Raw genomic sequence first — 23,577 nt, forward strand, 5'->3', positions numbered from 1 at the left:
CAAGTTCATAAAACGCATTTCTTGACTCGAGAATCTGATTTACACATACGATACGCCGTTTTGAAGGTAATGAAACACACAATACAACTAAACACTTACTAAAAACATTTCATAGCATTCAATGCGTCAAAAGTTTGTTTTAAAGTTCATCAAACCCTAACCAAAATCATGAATTCAACCATTTTGTAAATGAAGCTTTCCTAAATCAACCTACACATCAAATTGAAGCTAATGATGCTAGTAACACATTTAATACATGAACTTTAACATTTAAACAATATTTAATCACTCAAAACTCAAGATTAAACACACCCATTTTTCATATTCAAACTAGTTACTCAAAACAACAAATCGAGCAAACAAATCATATATTCATGCTAGACACGAGCCATAGACACTAATTAACATCATTTCAAGTCAAAAACATCAAGAACAAGAAATCTAGTAATTTTAGAAAGTTATCCAAAATGGATGAAATTGGTATCAAGTTGTAGAGGATGAAGAGAGGATTCCAAATATGTAGTCGGATTTGTTGTGAGCTTCCTAGATGTGAAATGGATGATGAATTCTTGTTTGAGTGTTTGAGAGAAAAAGAGGAAGTAAGAAAGAAAGAAAGAGATGAATGAATGAGTGGAGGTGGTGAGGTGGTTGACTAGTCAACTACTAGCCAACTCTTTGGTCAAGTGGCAAAACTAGTCCCTCGATTTCGGATGCGGGTGCGTGAATTAACCAAACGAATATTTTAAATCGCTAGAGTAACCGAGAGATGTTATAATCAAATAATGGAAATATTAAGAACGTTAGTTAACGAAAGACACGAATTTAGATAAAAAAAAGATATTGTATAAAAAAAAGACGGTGTTAAAAATAAATTTAACGGAAAAACGCGGGATGTTACACTAAACTTGATGGCCGATGTGGCTACTTATGTGGCTAAGTGTTTGACTTTGGCGAAGGTAAAAGTAGAACACCAAAAGCCATCAGGACTGTTAGTACAACCATAAATTACCGAGTGAAAGTGGGAATGCATAGCTATGGATTTCATTACGGAGTTGCCAAAGGTCGCGGGAGGTTATGATACCATTTGGGTCATTATAGACCGGCTCACGAAATTGGCACATTTTCTGGCTATAAAAGAGACAGACAATATGGAGAAGCTCGCTCGACTATATTTAAAGGAAATTGTTTCTCGACACGGTGTTCCCCAATCAATTATTTCAGACCGAGACAGTCGATTTACATCGAGGTTTTGGCAATCTTTACAAGAAGCTCTGGGAACGAAACTGGATATGAGTACGGCTTATCATCCGTAAACTGATAGTCATAGTGAGAGGACTATCCAGACTTTAGAAGACATGTTACGCGCGCGTGTTATCAATTTTGGAAACGGCTGGGATAGACATTTACCGTTGGCTGAGTTCTCGTATAATAATAGTTATCATGAGAGCAGTAATGCTGTGCCATTTGAGGCACTTTATGGGAGGAAGTGTAGGTTACCCATTTGTTGGTGAAAAGTTGGAGACACACAACTTACTGGTCCAGAAATTATTCATGAAACCACCGAAAAGATAGTTTAGATTAAAGAATGACTTAAGACTGCCAGGAGTAGGCAAAAGAGTTACGATGATGTTCGACGAAAACCGTTAGAGTTTCAGATTGGCGATCGTGTTAAGTTGAAAGTCCAACCATGGAAAGGGGTGGTGCATTTTAGAATGTGAGGGAAGTTAAACCCCTGATATGTTGGTCTGTTTGAAATTACCGATAGAATTGGATCGGTGGCTTATCGTTTAAAATTGCCGCACTAGCTTAATATTGTTCATGACACTTTTTATGTGTCTAATCTAAAGAAATGTTTGGCTGAGGGTGATAAAGTGATTCCTTTGGAGGAAATTCGAATCGACGATTAACTTCACTTTGTGGAGAAACCTGTTGAAATTATGGACCGCGAGGTCAAGAAACTTAAACAAAGCAAAATTCCTATTGTACGTATTTCTTGGAATGCTAGACGCGGGCCCGAGTTCACTTGGGAGCGTGAAGATCAGATGAAGCAGAAATATCCGCATTTATTTCCAAATGATGCGTCAACATCTACAACTACTTAAATTTCGGGACGAAATTTATTTTAACGGGTAGGTACTATGACGACCCGGATTTGTCCGTAGATATATATGAGATTAATATTTACATAAATAAATGTTTCCAACATGATAAGCAATCAAACTTGTTAAGACTTGAATATCTGAAACAGGTTTTATATAAACGTTTAACCACCCAGTTTGTCCGACAATTCACGAATGTCATAACTTGTAATAATTATATATTGGTGTGTTTATATATATATATATATATATATATATATATATATAACTTGATAATATGGTAATTAAATATCTCATTAACTATATTAACAATGGGTTATATACATAAATTGAGACTACTAACTTAAGGGTTTCGAAACAATATATATATATATATATATATATATATATATATATATATATATATATATATATATATATATATATATATATATATATATATATAATGTTTAACGACGTAATAACTCTTAAGTTAAAATGAATACATATGTATTGTATTAAGAAGTATTAATACACTTTTGAAAGACTTAAATACATATATTAACATACTTATACTCAACTAATACATATATTAACAAACTTATACTCAAATAAGATAGTTATACTCATATTCGCATTCGATTTCCTCAAAAATTCTACTCGCATTCATACAGTATTTTTATCCGTATTATACACAGCTTCTAGACGTATTTACTATTGGTAAATACACATCAAAATCACCACCTAATGAGTCATAATTGATTATAAACATGTGGGAATCAACCATTTAACTTCTACCTTGATATTTTAGCAAGAAAACAAACTTGAATATATCTATATCTATATGTATATACACATATATGTATCTATATATCCATATCATTTCTCATTCATTTTTCTATCAAATATCTGTCTCTAGAACACCTACTTACAAGATCAAACAACCTCTTTCATATCCTTCATCATCTATCTCATAAAGTATTTCAAGAATCAAGATTAAATCATCATAAGAAAGATCATTCAAGAACATATCAAGATAATCATCCAATTTCAAGAAGTTTACTTCCAAACTTTTAATCCATTCGAAGAACACTTGCAAGATTAAGAACTTCCATTTAATCTCAGTAACTTTTCATTTTTCATCAAGGTAATAATCATATTCAATCTTTGGTTTAAATCATGTCTATATATTTATCTTAATAAGAGTATATAACTTGTAATCACCAGAACATAGTTTAGTTAATTCTAAACTTGTTGGAAACAAAGTTAATCCTTCTAACTTGACTTTTAAAACACTTAGCCACATGTAATATATCTGTATGATATGCTAACATAAGGATATATAACTTGCATATATGAAGAACACCTTAGAAGTTAACGTACGCCGGTGTTGTTAAACCGGGGACTGTTTTGGGTTAGATATTTAAAACCTACCGTATACTTTGAATTGGAAGTTCATATTTAGGAAATTTTTTATTTCATATGGACATGATAACCTATCCAAAAATCATGGTTAAACTCAAAGTGGAAGTATGTTTATCAAAATGGTCATCAAGATGTCGTTCTTGCGATGAATATGACCACCTTCTTCTAAATTGATATGTAACATGTAACTCCGACTATAAACCTATATTTTTTTAGTTTAGTTTTGGAAAATTGAGTTCATTACAAAACCATAGCAATTTGATTCACACAATACCGATTTGTAATGAAAAAATTATGGGCAAAATAATATTGGTTAGAAACAAGCTAAATTAGCTACGGGAATTTTTAAATGAAAACAATATTAACCATATCCTAGCTAACTTTTCCTCTATTATACATGTATTTAAATATATCATGACTATTTCCTTGTAATATACTAGTCTTGGTTAATTCCGAGACAATATAATATAATCTTGATTAGTTAAGACAACACGTCTACAATACGTTGGATAAATCATAAGACACCATGTATACAATACGTCTTGATTAATTCTAAGACAAAACATGTACAATGGGTCGTGATTGAGTCTTAAACAATACATATAAAAACGTCTTGATTAATTTTAAGATTATATATTGGACTATTATTGGACATATGGACTACTAACAAAGGACTACTAACATAAAAATGTTAAAAAGTATTATATTATAAACACTTGTTTTATTATTTTGTTATATTATTATATATATATAATTGTTATAGGTTCGTGAATCCGAAGACTACCATACACTTTTCAATACGCTGTGATTTCATAATTACCAACTTTGTATCGTGAGTTATAGTTTCCCTTTTTCAAACTCCATAAATATTTTGGGATGAGAATACATGCAATTTATATTTATTGAAGTAGACACAAGTGGCTAAATATATTCTGTGTTATGTTCTACCTTTGCATATTTCCCTAGTTAGTCTGGTAACTATTAGTTACATGTTATAAGAATCTGTAAGCACGAATCCTATTGATAGATCTATCAGGTTTGAGCACCCCAACCGGACTAGTCATTCTAGTAGCGTAAACGGTTTCATAATACTTCATTGTTTACACTCGGTACAGTGTATGGTTTTGATGTTTTTGAAGGGAATATGCCAATAATATTTCGTTAAGTATGGTTACCTAGGTGCTCAACTGAAGTAGAATGATTTTATAAATGTTTTCAAATATGAAATCTTGTGTTCTATATTTATATTGGATGCTAGAAAACTAAAGCTATATCTCACCAACAATTATGGTGATGTTTTAAGTATGTTTATTCTCAGGTCCTTAAGAAGTCTTCCGTTGTGGCTATTTGCTCAAGATGTTGCATGGTGTCGTCATGTATTTGTTTAAAAGAATAATTGCATTCAAGATCGCTGTTATGTAATATATTGTTATGTCATATGTGTATCATTTATAAAACTTATGTATTAAGGGGATAATATCTCTAATGATCACCCATGTCATTTGAACTTTCATTTTATATATTGAAAGCACGATCTTTTTATAAAGAATGCAATGTTTTACTAAAAAGTATCATATAGAGGTCAAATACCTCGCTATGGGACCAACGAATAACGTACACGTTTATAGTGATATGGACGGGTCGTTTTATGTACAAATCAGTTCATTGGTTCATCATGCGAATCAGTGTTAATCCTTACACTGTACAAATCAGCGTGTGAATCTTATGTTACTGATCAAAGATACTATTCGAATCTTACAATGTTCGAATCTTTGTTTGAATCTGACAATGTCCGAATCACTGTCCGAATCTGATAGTGAACTTTTCACTGCGCGAATCTGCTACTTTTCTTGATCATTGTTACTGTCCAAATTGATCTTAAGAATTTATTGTCCGAATCTACTTGAAGATTTTCAAAATGACTACTCAAGACGCTTTGATCATTGGATCCAATTCCAAACCTCCTGTTCTTTTTGAAGGACAATATTACCAATAGGTACAACGAATCACTCAACACATTGAATATAAGGGTGAAAGGGCTAAGTATATTTGGGCCTCATTGATTGATGGACCAGTTGTTGAAGAACACCCAGATATCGTCTTCCAATACCAGTATATCAGCTTACCGCTGATAAACATAAGCGTGCCTGATGTGTGTAGTGGTGTATACGAAATACTATTATTGTTTATTACGAAATACGACAAAATTACACAAGTTTTATTTAATTATTTATGGGATATACCTAAACCTTTCTACAACACTATAGGCAGTGTACCTAATCGTAGAGTAGTGTAGTTTTTAGTAAGTCCGATTCGTTCCACAGGGAGCTAGCTAAGTTTAACGCTATATTTTTAACAACTATATTTATATAAAATATATATAATTATATATAGTAATGATAATATATAAAAGGGGGGTAAAACCGTTTAATGACCGGTTTGTCGATTTTAAATAAAGAGTAAAGATAAATGACGATAATATAAATGACAGAATTTAAATTGTGATAAAGTAAATTGCAGTAATTAAAATGACAGTAAATAAAGGTACGGTGAAATATAAAATAAAAGTATTATGCTTATTTAAACTTCCGTAATCATGATGTTTGACGTTTTGATTTTAATTTATTACCCTAGGTTAATTGTCCTTTGTCCTGGTTTATTTGATACCTATCTGGTTTTTGTCCATAATAATCCATCGGTCATAATTATAAAATGCTCGTCAAATTAACCTTATTCCCGAAGTCAAATATTCCAACTAATTAGGGATTCGAACTGTAACAAGGTTTTAATACTTTGTTAATAATTACACCAGGTTATCGACTGCGTGTAATCCAAGGTTTTAATACTTTATTAACAATTACACTAATTATCCTTGTATGTAATCCACCCCTGTTTTAATTAGTCCATGATACATTAATTTATTCACTTTGGCCATAATGAATAATCAATTACCCAACCCAATTGATTAATTAAATGATTGTAAACGATGTCGTATAAACGTCACTAAATAGGACATTTGTAATCATTTTAATAATTATTAGATTAACTAATTTGAAGACAGGTTCGACAGGTTCCAATGAGTTGTCATTCAATTAGACAATACCCCTACCTATTAATAGTCAATAGTCCAATGTCCACAAGTGTCGGTCTTTTGTCCAAACCCGAATTATGGTACAAAATCCAATAACCCCGTCTTAATATTTTAGCCCAACATCACGATTACTTCGGCTCAAATAAGCATAATAATAACTTAGTTACGAGACATTAATTGAAAAAGGAAGAACATAGCTTACAGTGATTATTTATCTTGTAGCGTTACACGGACAGAGTTCCGACTTTAAACCCGTAAAACATATCTTACAATAACCAAAATTATTATTATTAAACTTAAATTAAAATTAATATTATAAATATAAATATATATATATATCGTATATATTGAGAGATTCAGAGAAAATGGGGTGCAGAATTCGAGCAGAATGCGTGAGCTTTTATAGGCCCACTATGAACTGTACAGCTCCGCGAGTGCGGTACTTTTGTGCCTTACAGCTTCGCGAGTGCAGAGCTTCGGATTCCAGCTCACCAAATTGAGATAAACGTGGGCTGCTGAATATTATAATACATAATATAATAATATATAATTTTATATAATTATATTATATTCTTGTGCATAGTTGACTTGTAATTTTAGCTTTGTTGAGTTGTACGTTGATGCTCGGTTTATGTCTCAGTTCCAAATTTTCAAACGCCTTTTCGTAAGCTTAGATATCTTGTACTTTACGTTTCGCAGCTTGTACTCTTGTCATTTTTAGGCGTTTCTCATCAATAAATTGAACCACTTAGATTGTACTTTGTACTTTTTAGCTTTTTGGTCATTTGCGTCTTCAAATCGTCATTTTCTTCTTTTGTCTTCGCACTTATTTATTTAAATGAATATTACTTGGAAATAGAACAATTGCAGCTAAAAACTTTACATATTGGAAGGATATTGCTATGAAATATATGTTCCTTTTTAGCATTATCAAATATCCCCACACTTGAATGTTGCTTGTCCTCAAGCAATACATAACTTGAAATTAAATCACACTTCACTCGAATCACACTTTTTTTTATTCTCACACTTTTTACATCAGTGATTTTGATACGGTGGTATAAACAATAATAGTAACAATGTGGTTTACAGTCCCACATGACTATAAAAATTTAGATCCTTTAAGGAAATTGGATCTTTATGAAAACATTTGATCTTTTGAAAATTCAAGCTAGATTTTACCCTAGACAAGTTTTCCGGAATAACCTTTCACTGGTGTTTGCAAAATATTTTTGTGGGTTTTGTGGGTTTCAGATCTTTAAATTTTAGCTCAAAACTTGTGGTTTTGTGTCACCCACTTGCTAACCTTGTATTAGGAAAGCAACACATCTAGTATACTTGCTCCGTATATTACCTTTCGGTAAACTACCATCCGGTTGTAAAGGAAAGTGATGAACAAGCAACTGTTAAGGCAATGTCCCACGACATGCAGATAATTATGGTCAAAAACGTGTCGGATGCAATTACTATCCTTTGTAGGAGAAATAGTAAAGATCACCCTATAATTTTTTTGTCTGGCACAAGGTCCTGTATTCGACCATGCTATGCAACCACCGTTCTTACGGTTGACACCCGATTTGGTTCAGGTGACCTAATGAATTCTGAGGAATTCTCAGGATTTTACGTTCAATGGTAATGACCGCATTGAAAATAGGTTTTCAGAAAACAAATCGGTTTTAATTTGATCAAAATATTTTCTCGTTCAAGCTCGAGTTTAGATATCATTGAATTCCATGAGTTTGTAATTCTCAATCTTTAGGGTCAATCTCAAGGATTGAGTAATATCAGGCTTAAAAGTTGATTTTTAATCATTGAGGAGATTAACCTTTCTGGGGATCTGATTCATTAGTCTTATAAGCTAATTTGCATGGTGCCCCCCATTGTACGAGATAAATCCTTCTTATGGTTAGGATAAATCTGACCACTTGGCGACCCTGTTTGATGCTGAGGTCCGTGGATTTCCTGCTGATTTTAGAGATGACTTTTCTAGATTTTTCGTCAACCTACAGCTGGTCTGGACGACAACTTCCTGACCTAAATCAAGAAGCGCGTGTCTTTTTCGGAAGACTTTACTTCCTTTTAATGATGGAATTGATTCATCGTGTAGATCCATCTTTCTTTCAAATATATTACAGTAAATCGGGTAAAACTGATTAGTTTAGTCCAAAGCAAAAGTACCTGCAATAATCTTGTACAAAAATATGTGATATATGTTTTAAAGAACTTGGTGAATTCTTCTCACACTTAGTTTTTATTTATTTCTTTCTTTGCCTTTTTATTCTCTTCTATTCCATTTTAAATGGATTCTAGAGTTTTACGTTGTTTCTCAATTTATGTCCTTTCTGAGGTAACAATAATTTCGGTATTATCACCTAGTTTTATCGTTCATAAATATGTATAAACATGATTTTGAATTCATTTAGTTGAAAATTTTTCAAATTTTCACAACATTTTGGCAATTAAACTAAGTGTAAACCCGAGAGAATTTATAACCCTTCCCCACACTTGAGATCTTGCAATACCCTCATTTGCAAGAAATCAGTAAAAATTTAAATTTATGAGGGTGATTAGCGTAGAAAAATGATTAAAAATACCGAGTTTGCAAACATATTGTTTTATATCACATTTGATATTTTACGTCTTGTCATCAAAATTAATAGCTTTTGCTGAACTTAATGCCAGTCTTTGAAAGTACGATGTTTTACCCTGTTTGTACATAACATAAAATACAAACATATATATACATAATATTTTTTTTTATAAAACCTTTATTTATTAAAACAATTTAAATGAATAATTAAAATTTGTCGTTTTAAAGCGAGTGTTTTAAAAGCAAAGATTTTCGGGTTTTTTAATTTTTTTTGGTATACTTTAGATCAATAAAATTAAAAATAATGATAACAAAATTTTTCGCCCCGCCCTCGGGTAAAGCAATTTCGGTTCCATGACCTAGTCTTTAACTTACGATGAATTTTAGAAATCATTTTTTTTAAACTTAATGAAATAAAGTAAATTTTGTTTTTAAATTCACATAAAACTTAAATTTAAAATTTCATATTAATTTTATACAAAACCTACAAAACAGAAAAAATTAAGAATGGGGGGAGAAAACTAGTTCTTTAGTGTCTGCTAGCGGAAAAGACCAATCGAATTCCATTCTCGGAACTACACGAGAACAGAACAACTAACTCTATATAGCGTTTTCTTTTTAGAACATTTGAATCTCCCCACACTTAGGTAGATGTGGTGTCAAAATTGTGATTAACCTCATTGTCAATTTCTCTTGGACCATAATCAACTTGCATATCTGTGACTTTTGCTTTAAGCCATTGGTCGGATTCCTGTGTAATATCCACAAATTCGACTAGTTTCACCTTTTCTTTAGGCGATAGATTGGATACTAACAGGTTACATAACTTAAAGTTCCCTTTGGTTCTAGCATCACAAATCCGTTTAATAAGTTTCTTCATTAAAGTGTTAATAACGGAGTCATTTAATTTTGTATTAACAATGGGGTTCTTTGTTATCATGTCATCATTAGGTGTTACTTCATCTTCCCCGCACTTAGGCGTTTTATTATTGCTAAGCACTACCGTTGGAGTTGGTAAAACAACATGGTTCTTACCAATCGTTTTTATTGGTTCAACGGTTTTGGTTGGTGGAGATTTAGACTTTCGAATCACAATGGTGATCGATTTTTCACCATCACTAAGTGTCATTCTACCCTTTCTTACATCAAATAATGCTCCGGTGGACGCTAAGAATGGTCGACCTAAAATTAGAGGAATGTTTGAGTCCTCTTCTATGTCAATGACAATAAATTCGACTAAAAAGGTTAAATTACCCACTTGAACGGGTAGGTTGTCAGCAATTCCAACTGGGTACCTAATGGTTTGATCAAAGAGTCGAACACTCATCTATGTTGGACTTAACTCACCTACTCCTAATCTCTTATATAATGAAAGAGGCATAACACTCACATTCGCACCTAAATCTGCTAGTGCATCATACATGATACAATCACTAAGTAGACAAGGAACAATAAATTCACCCGGATCACCCACCCTAGGTGAAGGTTTTGGTGGAACTGTCTTCACTGGGTTTACTTCTACTATTTTTGTTTCTTGCACTTTCTTATTCTTCTTCTTCTTTCCATAGGTATCACAAACTTTATTACCTATTACTTGCTCATACTCAACTCCTTTTCTTGGAAACGGGATGGGTGGTCTGTATGGTGCCACCACTATCTTTACATACACGGGTGGTGGTGGTGGTGTAACTTCTTCATTGTTACTCACATCTAAAACTTTCCCATCTTCTGATGATGGTTTTTCAGAATTCGTTGACACCATATTAACATTCTCATTCTGAGGATTTACTTCAGTATTACTCGGTAGCTTTCCATGTTCCCTCTCACTCATCATGCTAGCAAGAGTACCTACATGTTTTTCTAGATTCAAAATGGAAGCTTGTTGAGTTCTTAATGACTGATCAAACCTCTCATTTGTTTGGGTTTGAGATGTAATAAATTGTGTTTGAGATTCCATTATTTTTGCCATCATTTCTTCCAGATTTGGCTTTTTCTCTTCAGTTTGTTGTGGTGGTTTATACAAGCCAGGTCTTTGTTGATTAAAAGTGCTGTTTTGAGTTGGTTGGTTATTCAGACCCTGTTGGTTATACGAGTTATTGTTGGGTCCATTTGGATTGTAAAGAATATTTTGATTTCGATTGAAGTTTGGCCTTGGTGGTTGATAATTATTTTGATAATTATTTCCCGACCTTTGGTTCATGTAGGAAACATTCTCACGTTGTTCCATCGTTTGTTCATTGTGACAATCTTTCGTTAAGTGTGGTCCACCGCATTGCTCACAACTGATTCGTATTGAGTGAATATCTTTATTCATCTTTTCCATTCGTCTCTCGAAATCATCTATTTTTGCGGAAACGGATTCAAAGTCATGGCTAGAATCGGCTCTAGCTGCTTTAGATGAACGAAAAATATCTTTTTCTTGATGCCACTCATGTGAGTGGAAGGCTGTGTTATCAATGATTTTGTGAGCTTCAGTTGCGGTTTTCTTCATAATGGAACCACCAGCTGCTATATCGATGTCTTTTCGTGTAGTAATATCGCATCTTTGGTAGAATATTTGTACTATTTGATAAGTATCTAAACCGTGTTGAGGACATCCTCTTAACAACTTTTCAAATCTTGCCCACGCCTCATATAGAGTTTCATTTGGCTTTTGTGTGAACGTAACTATTTCTCCTTGAAGTCTCACGGCTTTAGATGCCGGAAAGAATTGTTTAAGAAATTTTTCAACTAAGACATCCCATGTGTCAATCGCCCCTTCAGGTAACGATTCTAACCAATCTTTGGCTTCTCCCTTTAAAGTCCAAGGAAATAACATGAGATAGATCTGTTCATCCTTAACTTCTCTGATTTTGAATAGAGTACAGATCCTATTAAAGGTTTGAAGATGTTCGTTTGGATCTTCTTTTGGCGTACCACTATATTGGCATTGATTAGTTACCATGTGTAGGATTTGTCCTTTGATTTCATAATCTGGAGCATTAATGTCTGGTTTAATAATGGCGTGACCTTGGCCAGTGCGTGTAGCTCTCATTCGGTCTTCCATACTTAGAGGTTCAGTTACTTCCATAATTAAATTTGTTGAATACGAATCACTAGAGGATTATGATTTAACGGTTTCTTCCTCGACAATCTCTGAATGAGTGATTTGTGGTTCAGGAGGAATGATTAGTGGTTCAGGATCTCTGAATTGTCCCTGAATATCCTCCGGATTCTCAATTGTGAGGTTGGGTTCAAAAAATGGATTATCAGGATTTTGAGTTGGATTACTAGATGACGATTCTAAAGAAAAATCAACAGCGACAATGTTGGCTAGATGTCTTGATCGAGTTACAGGTGGTGAATGTATGAAAGGTGGTGAACGTTTTGCTTGGTGCATTCACTGAATATCCTATTAGTTATAAAAGATAAAAATTATATAAGCTATCAAATTAATAGACTTTTCTGATTTTGCCCACGTTTCGAATAGCCAATAGATGCAGCAGCTACCCAGGACCCTTTAAATCAGAAGCCCACAACTCACCACTAACAAATCCAACTATTACTACGAACCAGAAAATTTGGATGTCTATCAATTTAACTGCTTAAAATAATTTTTTCGTCGAAATTTTGAAATAAAATTCTATGTCCTAAAAACTAGAGCGTCGAGAAATAAGAAAGAAAAAGAGTGCGTCGAAAAACGTCGAAAAATAAAAGGTCGAAAAATAATAATAAGAAAGTAAAGCGTCGAAACTCAAAAGTCCAAAAACTAAATATTAAAAGTTGCGTCTAAAGGTATTAAAGCTTAAAAGGAAATCTATATCCAAAACGACAATAACTTAAAAGGCACTAAAATATATAAACGGCGTCGCAAAATTCTAAAGTGCCTAAATCTTAATCTAAAGAAAAAGCACTTAAGGGATTTTACAGCAAAGTCTTAAAATCTAGAAATAAAAATTAACTACGGCAAAATACTAATCTTAAAACTAATTACGAATGAAAAATATACAAATTACGAATTAAACGATTAAAATATACAATTTATAAAAAGAAATAAAAATGATAATGTTACTTATTTTTATAAAAATATTATTTTTATATTATTATTTTATAAAAGTTAAGTTTATATATTTAATAAAACTAATTATAACTTAAAAATACAAATTAAATAAAACTAAAACTAATTAATAAAATAATTAACCCTAATTAGGTTAATAATAATAATAATAATAATAAATAATTTAAACCCTAAACCGTACCAGCTCTGGGACCAGACCTGTCAGACAGGCTCATGCGATCGCATGAGTCTTCTGTTATGAGGCCATGCGGTCGCATGGACTGTGGATCCAGGCCATAAGTTGGGCTGCTACAGTGTTCGGCCTAGTTCGTTTTAATTATATATATTTTTTTCAGATTTTAATTTTTACAACATAATAAAAACAAACTTATATTTAAAAAAACTAAAAATAAAATAAAAATACTTTTTAATTTTATATATTTTAAACGAAATCTTAAAAATATTTATATTTTTATATTTTTTTCTTTTTATTATTTTTAACACTTATTATAAATACAAAATATTTTTATGAAATAAGAAATAATATATTTTTTACAAAAATATAGTTTTACTAAAATATAGCGTAAAAATATAGCGTTTCACCGAGTCCCCGGTAGCGGTGCCAAAAACTTGATGTGTGCAGCGGTGTATACGAAATACTATTATTGTTTATTACGAAATACGACGAAATTACACAAGTTTTATTTATTTATTTATGGGATATACCTAAACCTTGCTACAACACTATAGGCAGTGTACCTAATCGTAGAGTAGTGTAATTTTTAGTAAGTCCGGTTCATTCCACAGGGAGCTAGCTAAGTTTAACGCTATATTTTTAACAACTATATTTATATAAAATATATATATAATTATATATGGTAATAATAATATATAAAAGGGGGGGTTTTTACCGTTTAATGAGAGGTTTGTCGATTTTAAATAAAGCGTAAAGATAAATGATGATAATATAAATGACAGAATTTAAATTGCGATAAAGTAAATTGCAGTAATTATAATGACAGTAAATAAAGGTACGGTGAAATATGAAATAAAAGTATTATGCTTATTTAAACTTCCGTAATCATGATGTTTGACATTTTGATTTTAACTTATTACCCTAGGTTAATTGTCCTTTGTCCTGGTTTATTTGATACCTATCTGGTTTTTGTCCATAATAATCCATCGGTCATAATTATAAAATGCTCGTCAAATTAACCTTATTCCCGAAGTCAAATATTCCAACTAATTAGGGATTCGAACTGTAACAAGGTTTTAATACTTTGTTAATAATTATACCAGGTTATCGACTGCGTGTAATCCAAAGTTTTAATACTTTGTTAACAATTACACCAATTATCCTTGTATGTAATCCCCCCTATTTTAATTAGTCTATGATACATTAATTTATTCACTTTGGCCATAATGAATAATCAATTACCCAATCCAATTGATTAATTAAATGATTGTAAATGATGTCGTATAAACGTCACTAAATAGGACATTCGTAATCATTTTAATAATTATTAGATTAACTAATTTGAAGATAGGTTCGACAGGTTCCAATGAGCTGTCATTCAATTAGACAACACCCCCCACCTATTAATAGTCAATAATCCAATGTCACAAATGTCGGTCTTTTGTCCAAACCCGAATTATGGTACAAAATCCAATAACCCCGTCTTAATATTTTAGCCCAACATCACGATTACTTCGGCTCAAATAAGCATAATAATAACTTAGTTACGAGACATTAATTTAAAAAGGAAGAACATAGCTTACAGTGATTATTTATCGCGTAGCGTTACACGGACAGAGTTCCGACTTTAAACCCGTAAAACATATCTTACAATAACCAAAATTATTATTATTAAACTTAAATTAAAATTAATATTATAAATATAAATATATATATCGTATATATTGAGAGATTCAGAGAAAATGGGGTGCAGAATTCGAGCAGAATGCGTGAGCTTTTATAGGCCCACTTTGAACTGTACAGCTCCACGAGTGCGGTACTTTTGTGCCTTACAGCTCCGCGAGTGCGGAGCTTCGGATTCCAGCTCACCAAATTGAGTTAAGCGTGGGCTGCTGAATATTATAATATATAATATAATAATATATAATTTTATATAATTATATTATATTCTTATGCATAGTTGACTTGTAATTTTAGCTCCGTTGAGTTGTACGTTGATGCTCGGTTTATGTCTCAGTTCCGAATTTTCGAATGCCTTTTCGTACGCTTAGATATCTTGTACTTTGCGTTTCGCAGCTTGTACTCTTGTCATTTTAGGCGTTTCTCATCAATAAATTGAACCACTTGGATTGTACTTTGTACTTTTTAGCTTTTTGGTCATTTGCGTCTTCAAATTGTCATTTTCTTCTTTTGTCTTCGCACTTATTTATTTAAACGAATATTACTTGGAAATTGAACAATTGCAACTAAAAACTTTACATATTGGAAGGATATTGCTATGAAATATATGTTCCTTTTTAGCATTATCAGTGCCCAGGGTTATATTAAGGCTAAGAACATCATCATGCAGGATATCCCCTATGATCTTTATGAGAATGTTAACAACAACACATCTGCTAAGGCAATATGGGATGAGATTAGAAGGCAACAGGAAGGCTATGACATGACTGATATTTCCAAAATGATTAAGGCACTCAGTCTTTATGTAGACTTTAAGCAAGAACCTGATGAGCTTATCAGAGACACCTATAAGCGTTACAATGGTGTATTGAATGAATTGAAGAAATGCAAGATCATTAAGGTTAATGGTGAGGTCAACATGAAATTTTTGAAAAAGCTCAACACTGATTGGAGTCCGTATGGAACCATTATTCAATCTATTAAGGAGATTGATAAACTGAACATTCATGGCTTGTCGGTGTCCTTATGGATTATCAGTCAGCCGCGTCTAAAACTCAAGCTGAAAGGAAAGAGTTAAATTCAAGTGATCCACTTGCAGTTATTGCTAAGAAGAAAAGTAAATCTTACACCACTTCCAAAAGTTTATCAAATAAAATGATTTTTGAAGATTCCACTGATTCAGATGGTCTAATCTTTCGGATGTGAATGGTTATCACCTTAAACTAGTCAAACTGACTGCAATATTCACCAAAGCCTTGAACAAGTACAAGTTCAAAGGGAACTCAAGTAATCAACACAAGAATTCATCTTCTTCCTCTTATTACAAGAAACCTAAATTTTCAAAGCCTCAACCAAAACTAACAGATGATTCCAATAAGGAATATTCCATCTGCTACAAAAAGAAGAAGAATTTGGTTATGGAGACTGGGGGTGAGCTGAAGTCTGTTGATAATACTTTGTTCGATTGGACGGATGATTCAGAATCCGAAGAGGAACATGCTAATGTCTGTAAGGTGACCAAGCTTATCAAAGAAAAGGAAGCAATGGAGAAATCTAACTCTATATCTGATGATGAAGAGGTACAATTCACTGAAATTCCATCTGCTTTTGTGAATATGCAAAACACACTGATGAAGAATTTGGTCTCAATCACAAAAGAGGTCAAGGGTATGAAATCAGAAAACAAAGCTTTAAAATAAAAAAAATCAAACTAAATGAGACTAAATCATCATCATCATCATAATCGGAAGTAAATTCTTTGAGAAAACAACTCAGTAAACTGGATACTGAGTTAGAAGAAGTGAAGAAATCTATACTTCCGATTAAGATTGAAAGGACGGATTATCGGTTTAAATCCGAATGTCTTGCAGAAAAAGTGAAATTCCTTGAAAGAGATCTTTCTAACTTAAAGGAACAACATGAACCCACAATTTCCAAATTAAATAAGAAAACCATTGAATTGAAAGACACCTTACTCAAAAAGAAATCAGAAATCACTCTATTTAATAAAGATATACTTCAAATGAAAGCTCAACTCATAAAATATGAAGATATACTTTATAAAACTTAACAATCAAAAGCTATAATTGAAATGAATATTTCAAAGCAAACCATCTTTATGAATAGACCGAAAACAATTTGTGGTGATAAGTGGGGGGGTTGGTTATAAAGATCCCAAGACATTGGATGGTGCTATTAAATCCGCTCCTTGCTTGTTAACTGTGATCACATTCAAGCTGGTTTACAAAGGCATTTTATTCATGCAGCTGATGCTGAAACTGATGAAATAATTGCTAAAGGTTCTTCCATGAAATATGCTCAAATTAGCTTGATGTATGAGATAATTAATGCCAAAATGGGAAGAAAAAAAAATCCTATTTTCTTACAAGAACTAGTTGAGCAAGAACAGAGTATGTAGTATTGAAGTGACCCATCCTAATCCATAAGGACGAATACAATAACATATGATTACATCGCGAGGCATTTGACCTCTATATGATACATTTTACAAACATTGCATTCATTTTTAAAAGACAACCTTTCATTACATCTAAAGTTGACATGCATGCATACCATTTCATAATATCCAACTTATAAATGATCTAATCTATCATTTACTTAATAATAATCTTTATTGAACTCAACGACTTGAATGCAACGTCTTTTGAAATATGCCATGAATGACTCCAAGTAATATCTTTAAAATGAGCAAATGCACAGCGGAAGATTTCTTTCAAACCTGAGAATAAACATGCTTAAAAGTGTCAACCAAAAGGTTGGTAAGTTCATTAATTTATCGTAATCGATCATTTCCATAATTTTAATAGACCACAAGATTTTCATTTCCATTTCTCATAAACATAATCTCATATCAGGCATTTCACAAACTGCATAGAGATAAAAATATCATTCATATGGTGAACACCTGGTAACCGACATTAACAAGATGCATATAGAATATCCCCAAAACAGAATCCTCTCGTATGTATAATAATAAGTCGAAGTACTAAAGCATCCGTACCTCGGATGGGGTTTGTTAGGCCCATAGATCTATCTTTAGGATTCGCGTCAATTAGGGGTACTGTTCCCTAATTCTTAGGTTACCAAGCTAAAAAGGACATATTCGATTCGATAATCCAACCATAGAATGTAGTTTAGTTTACTTTTGTCTATTTCGTAAAACATTTATAAAATCAGCGCATTTATTCTCAGTCCCAAAAATATATATTGCAAAAGCATTTAAAAAGGGAGCAAATGAAACTCACAATATTGTATTTTGTAGTAAAAATACATATAACGACATTGAACAATGCAGGGTTGGCCTGGGATTCACGAACCTGTATCATTTATATATATATTAATACATATAATTAACATATAATAATAATCAACTAGTTTATATATAATCCTTATAATACTTGTTTTTACTTATCCATAATCATGATCTATATCCATTACTCATGTGCAAGTTTATGTACCAGCATGATCATAATAATAATAATAATAATAATAATAATAACAATAATAATAATAATAATAATAATAATAATAATAATAATAATAATAATAATAATAATAATAATAATAATAATAATAAACTGTACAATAATAATAAATATAATTATAGTTATAATGATAATAATAATAAATATAAATATAAATATACCTTAAATAAAAAAAAATCAAGTGGTGAGTGTTTGTTTCGGCCCCCAACAGGCACCAAAACAGAAACTGTACAACGATGGCATCATCATCATATGATTCATCATCATACCTATGGCATCCTCATCATCAACTCGTGCATCATCATCATATATTATCATAGCAGCCCATCACCAACTTCACCGAATTGTCATCATCATTATCACTTATTATCATCATACTCGCATCACTATATCATCATCAACATCTATCTTAACTTCATCATCGTGTAGTGTTTTATCACAGGTAACATCATCTTCGAAACATCATCATCTCCGATCACAACATCATCACCATCATCAAATATCATTATCATATAACATATATCATCATCCTAATGGTTATCTAACCATCATCATATCAGGTACCATATTTAATTACCATCATCATCGTTTCTGTATCATTGTATACATTATATACCTTGTTTAACAGCAATAAAACGAAGCCGCAGATTAAAGATTTGAAACTTGAACAGGAACAGAATATAATAAGAGTAACTGTAGGTCTTGGTGGTTCGATCGTAACAGAAAGAAATCAGAAAACCTCGAGTAATAGTTCATCATCGTTTAATGTTACTATTCATCATCTTTCTCAAATGGGTTTCGTCATTAATTTCGTTTTGAATAGAAACTGAATTAGGGAGGGTGCAGCAGCTGTAGCAGTTATGTACGTGTGTGTTTGCACACCTTGACAGGAAAAAAAATTACTATTCATCATCTTCAACCTCAACATCATTATTTCCCGTTACTGGTAATCACTAACCTCGTCTTCTTCCTCATTGTTATAACAGCAATAGACAAACAGAAACGTACTGCAGATGTGATTTTCGAAGTGATGATTGTTTGGGTGTCGAAAAAGAAAAAAAATAAACCGAAGTATTTAACAGTATGTGGTTGTTTGTAAAGGTGTTGATATTGTTCGACTAGAAACAGAAAATAATAGTAGCAAGAGACGATTTGGGACTGTTTTGCAACGATAGTCCGATGTTTGTTTGGGTTGAGGTGGTGTTCGAGTGGTAGTGATTCACGATTAACATTGAGAGAGAGAGAGAGAGAGAGAGAGGAGAAAGAGAAAGGTAACGGTGGAGGTGATAATGGATTTGTGTCAGTTTAACGAAGGTGGTGATCGAAGGAGACATGGAACGCAGGTGGCGCTTTGGGAGTCCAACAGAAACAATAGTCGTGCGGTTATAGTGATGGGTGTTGCAGCCGTAAGTGGCGATCTTGGTGGTTTAAATGGAGTGGCATTAGAAGATGGTTAACGGTGGTAATTGCAGTGACTTTATGGTGTTGACTATGAACCAAGAAGAATGGTGTTTGTTTGTTTCCTATATCACTCACATGTATGCATATATATAGTAATATAATATGTGTGATTTAAATTGGATCACACAGTAAACATAAATCATTAATCTAAATATCACGGATGTAATAAACTATACACTGCCGACACTTTTCACGGGTAGTACTATCGTGTCCATTGCTAAACAGTTAGCGTATAAAAGTGTTCCTAAAAATTCCATATTTTTAAATTAACTATATTTATTTATTTTGGTCATTATGGTATAAAATTCAGTCATTAACTATTAAATAAAAATTACATTAATTATTCACTCCCAACCCCAAGTAAAATATAAAAAGTTTTAAAATTTAATAACTAGATCCTAAATACATTTTTAGTAAGCCTAAAGTTTATAGAACTCATTTTCAAATCACCGTTTATTTTAAAATCATATAAGTTTGAATTTTAACGTGCTTAATATCAATCGAATGATAATTGAGTGTTGTCGTTTACTTAATTAATTTGAAATCAAATATATCTAATATACATAAACACGTTTTAAATATACATTGCAAGTTAACAACCAATATACGTTATTTAATCAAAGACATCAAGTTCTATTATATCGAAGAGCGTTTTGAAACTAAATCAATTGATTATTATGTAATTTAGTCTTCCACTAACTTTTGTCTAGTTCTCGTTATTTGACACTTTGTTTTCATATATAGATCACTTACCAATTATTTCGAATACCGTTAAAAAGAAAGGTTTCCTAATTCAAAGTGGACCTCTCAACAGAGACACGTAAATCATATCATAATGAATCTTGATAATTCAATCATTTGATATCATATTGTAATTCCGTCCATAAATATATTGAACAATTATGTTCATGTAAAGTATTATACGTTTAATACTTTGTTAACATTCTCAAGTTATTATATATATATATATATATATAATCATATTCATTTATATAATGGTCCGTGAATCATCGGAATTTGGTCGAGGTTAAATGAATGTATGAACATAGTTTAAAATTCTTGAGATTTAACTTAACAAACTTTGCTTATCGTGTCGGAATAATATAAAGATAAAGTTTAAATTTGGTCGGAAATTTTCAGGTTGCACAAGTATGCTGATTATGTGCCCAAACGTAGATTGGTTTACATTCATACTCTCATGCTATAAAAGTCTATTATGATGCTTGAAAATGAAGTGTTTGGCAAACCTAGTTGTAGCATTACAAATGACAAAGTGTTTGACCAACCTGCAATTGAATCAAAACCAACTCTACCAACCTTAAGTGCATGTGCCATTCTAAAAGTTAATATCAGTGAAGATCTAGTACATGAACTAAATGACTTAAGCAACAAGTTTGTAACTAAATTAGACAAAATGGAAAATAAGTTAAAACTTGCTAAGTCAAAATCTTTAGATCAAAAGGCTTTAGTTCAAAAGGTAGAACCTATGGTTGAACCTAAGGTAGAACCTCATGAACAACATAAAGTAAAGCCTAATGAAACAAATTTGTGTCAAACCTTGAGAAAAATAACATTGAATTGCAACTTAGATGTAAGTCTTTGAAACAAATGCTTGATATGTGTGATAAATTGCCTCCACTTCCTAAGGTAAAATCCACTTATGCTTTTAAGGAGGGTAAAGTCTTAGTTTCCATGGAAGACTTATGCCTTACGACTAAGAACTTAAAATAGAATCTTGATCTACTTAGGCAGACCAAGACACATAAGCATGCATCTCCAAATGCACAGACAAAGCACATAGATCGTAAGAATGTGAAACTTGTTTCTACATGTGCTGATGAGATTGTTAAGAAAGTTAGGGGTACATCCATTGAAAGGACCCGTTCATATACATTATAAACGATTCTCAATAGTTACATCGCGAGGCACTTGACCTCTATATGATACATTTTACAAACATTGCATTCGTTTTTAAAAGACAAAATTCCAATACCTTGAAAGTTGACATAAATGACTCGAATGCAACGTCTTTTGAAATATGTCATGAATGACTCCAAGTGATATCCCTAAAATGAGCAAATGCACAGCGGAAGATTTCTTTCATACCTGAGAATAAACATGCTTTAAAGTGTCAACCAAAAGGTTGGTGAGTTCATTAGTTTATCATAATCATTCATTTTCATCATTTTAATAGACCACAAGATTTTCATTTCCAGTTCTCATAAATATACGTCCCATGCATAGAGACAAAAATATCATTCATATGGATTGAACACATGGTAACCGACATTAACAAGATGCATATAAGAATATCCCCTATCATTCCGGGAAATCCTTCAGACATGATAAAACAACATCGAAGTACTAAAGCATCCGGTACTTTGGATGGGGTTCGTTAGGCCCAATAGATCTATCTTTAGGATTCGCTTTAATTAGTAGATCAGTTTACTAATTCTTAGGTTACCAAACAAAAAGGGGCATATTCGGCTTCGATCATTCAACCATATAATGTAGTTTCGATTACTTGTGTCTATTTCGTAAAACAGTTATAAAAGCGCATGTATTCTCAGTCCCAAAAATATATATTGCAAAAGCATTTAAAAAGGGAGCAAATGAAACTCACCATACTGTATTTTGCAGTAAAAATACATATAACGACATTAAACAACTGAACAATGCAGGGTTGGCCTCGGATTCACGAACCTATATTATTCATTTATGTATATTAACATATGTAATGGAAATTGAACAAATATATATATATATATATATATATATATATATATATATATATATATATATATATATATATATATATATATATATTATTAGTGATTTTAATTGTTATTTTATATCATGAGTTTTATTAATAACTTAATTAGATATATTTATTTTTATATAGATAATTAACATTTATTACTAAAGTATTAATATAGTTAGAATTTATGTCCTAAATATATTTTTATATAGACAATCTTTATTTAATATATAAATAATACTAATGATAAAAGTAATACTACTTATGATAAAAATTATGATAATTCTAATAATAATAAAAGCGATAACTTCAATAGTAAAAGTGATAGTTTAATTAAAAGGTAAATTTCAATAATAATGAAAAAAAAAATATTTTTAGTAATAGGGATCATAATAATATTACTAATGATAATAATAACTATAATAATAATTTTTCTACTAATGATAATAATGATAATAATGTTGATGGTTTTATTAGTAATAAATATAATAATAACAATAATGATTTTATTCATAATGGTGTTACTAATAATACCCTTAATACTAATAATAATACTAATACTAATAACAATAATTCTAAAAATAATAATTTTATTAATAATGATACTTATATTGATAGTAATAATAATAATCATACTTATTTTACTAATAATAATAATAATAATAATAATAATAATAATAATAATAATAATAATAATAATAATAATAATAATAATAATAATAATAAATATAATAATAACTAATAATAATAATGATA

General features: G+C 31.4%; 1 non-coding gene across 1 annotated transcript; it reads left to right on the forward strand.

Annotated features, from left to right (window-relative positions):
* The first annotated feature begins 11,763 nt into the window (after positions 1-11,763).
* On the forward strand, positions 11,764-11,870 carry LOC139850759 (small nucleolar RNA R71). Its single transcript, XR_011760140.1, has one exon. It is a non-coding gene; the product is annotated as a small nucleolar RNA R71 (small nucleolar RNA).
* Positions 11,871-23,577: the final 11,707 nt, after the last annotated feature.

Source organism: Rutidosis leptorrhynchoides, chromosome 5, assembly GCF_046630445.1.
Source record: "Rutidosis leptorrhynchoides isolate AG116_Rl617_1_P2 chromosome 5, CSIRO_AGI_Rlap_v1, whole genome shotgun sequence".
Classification (NCBI taxonomy): Eukaryota; Viridiplantae; Streptophyta; class Magnoliopsida; order Asterales; family Asteraceae; genus Rutidosis; species Rutidosis leptorrhynchoides.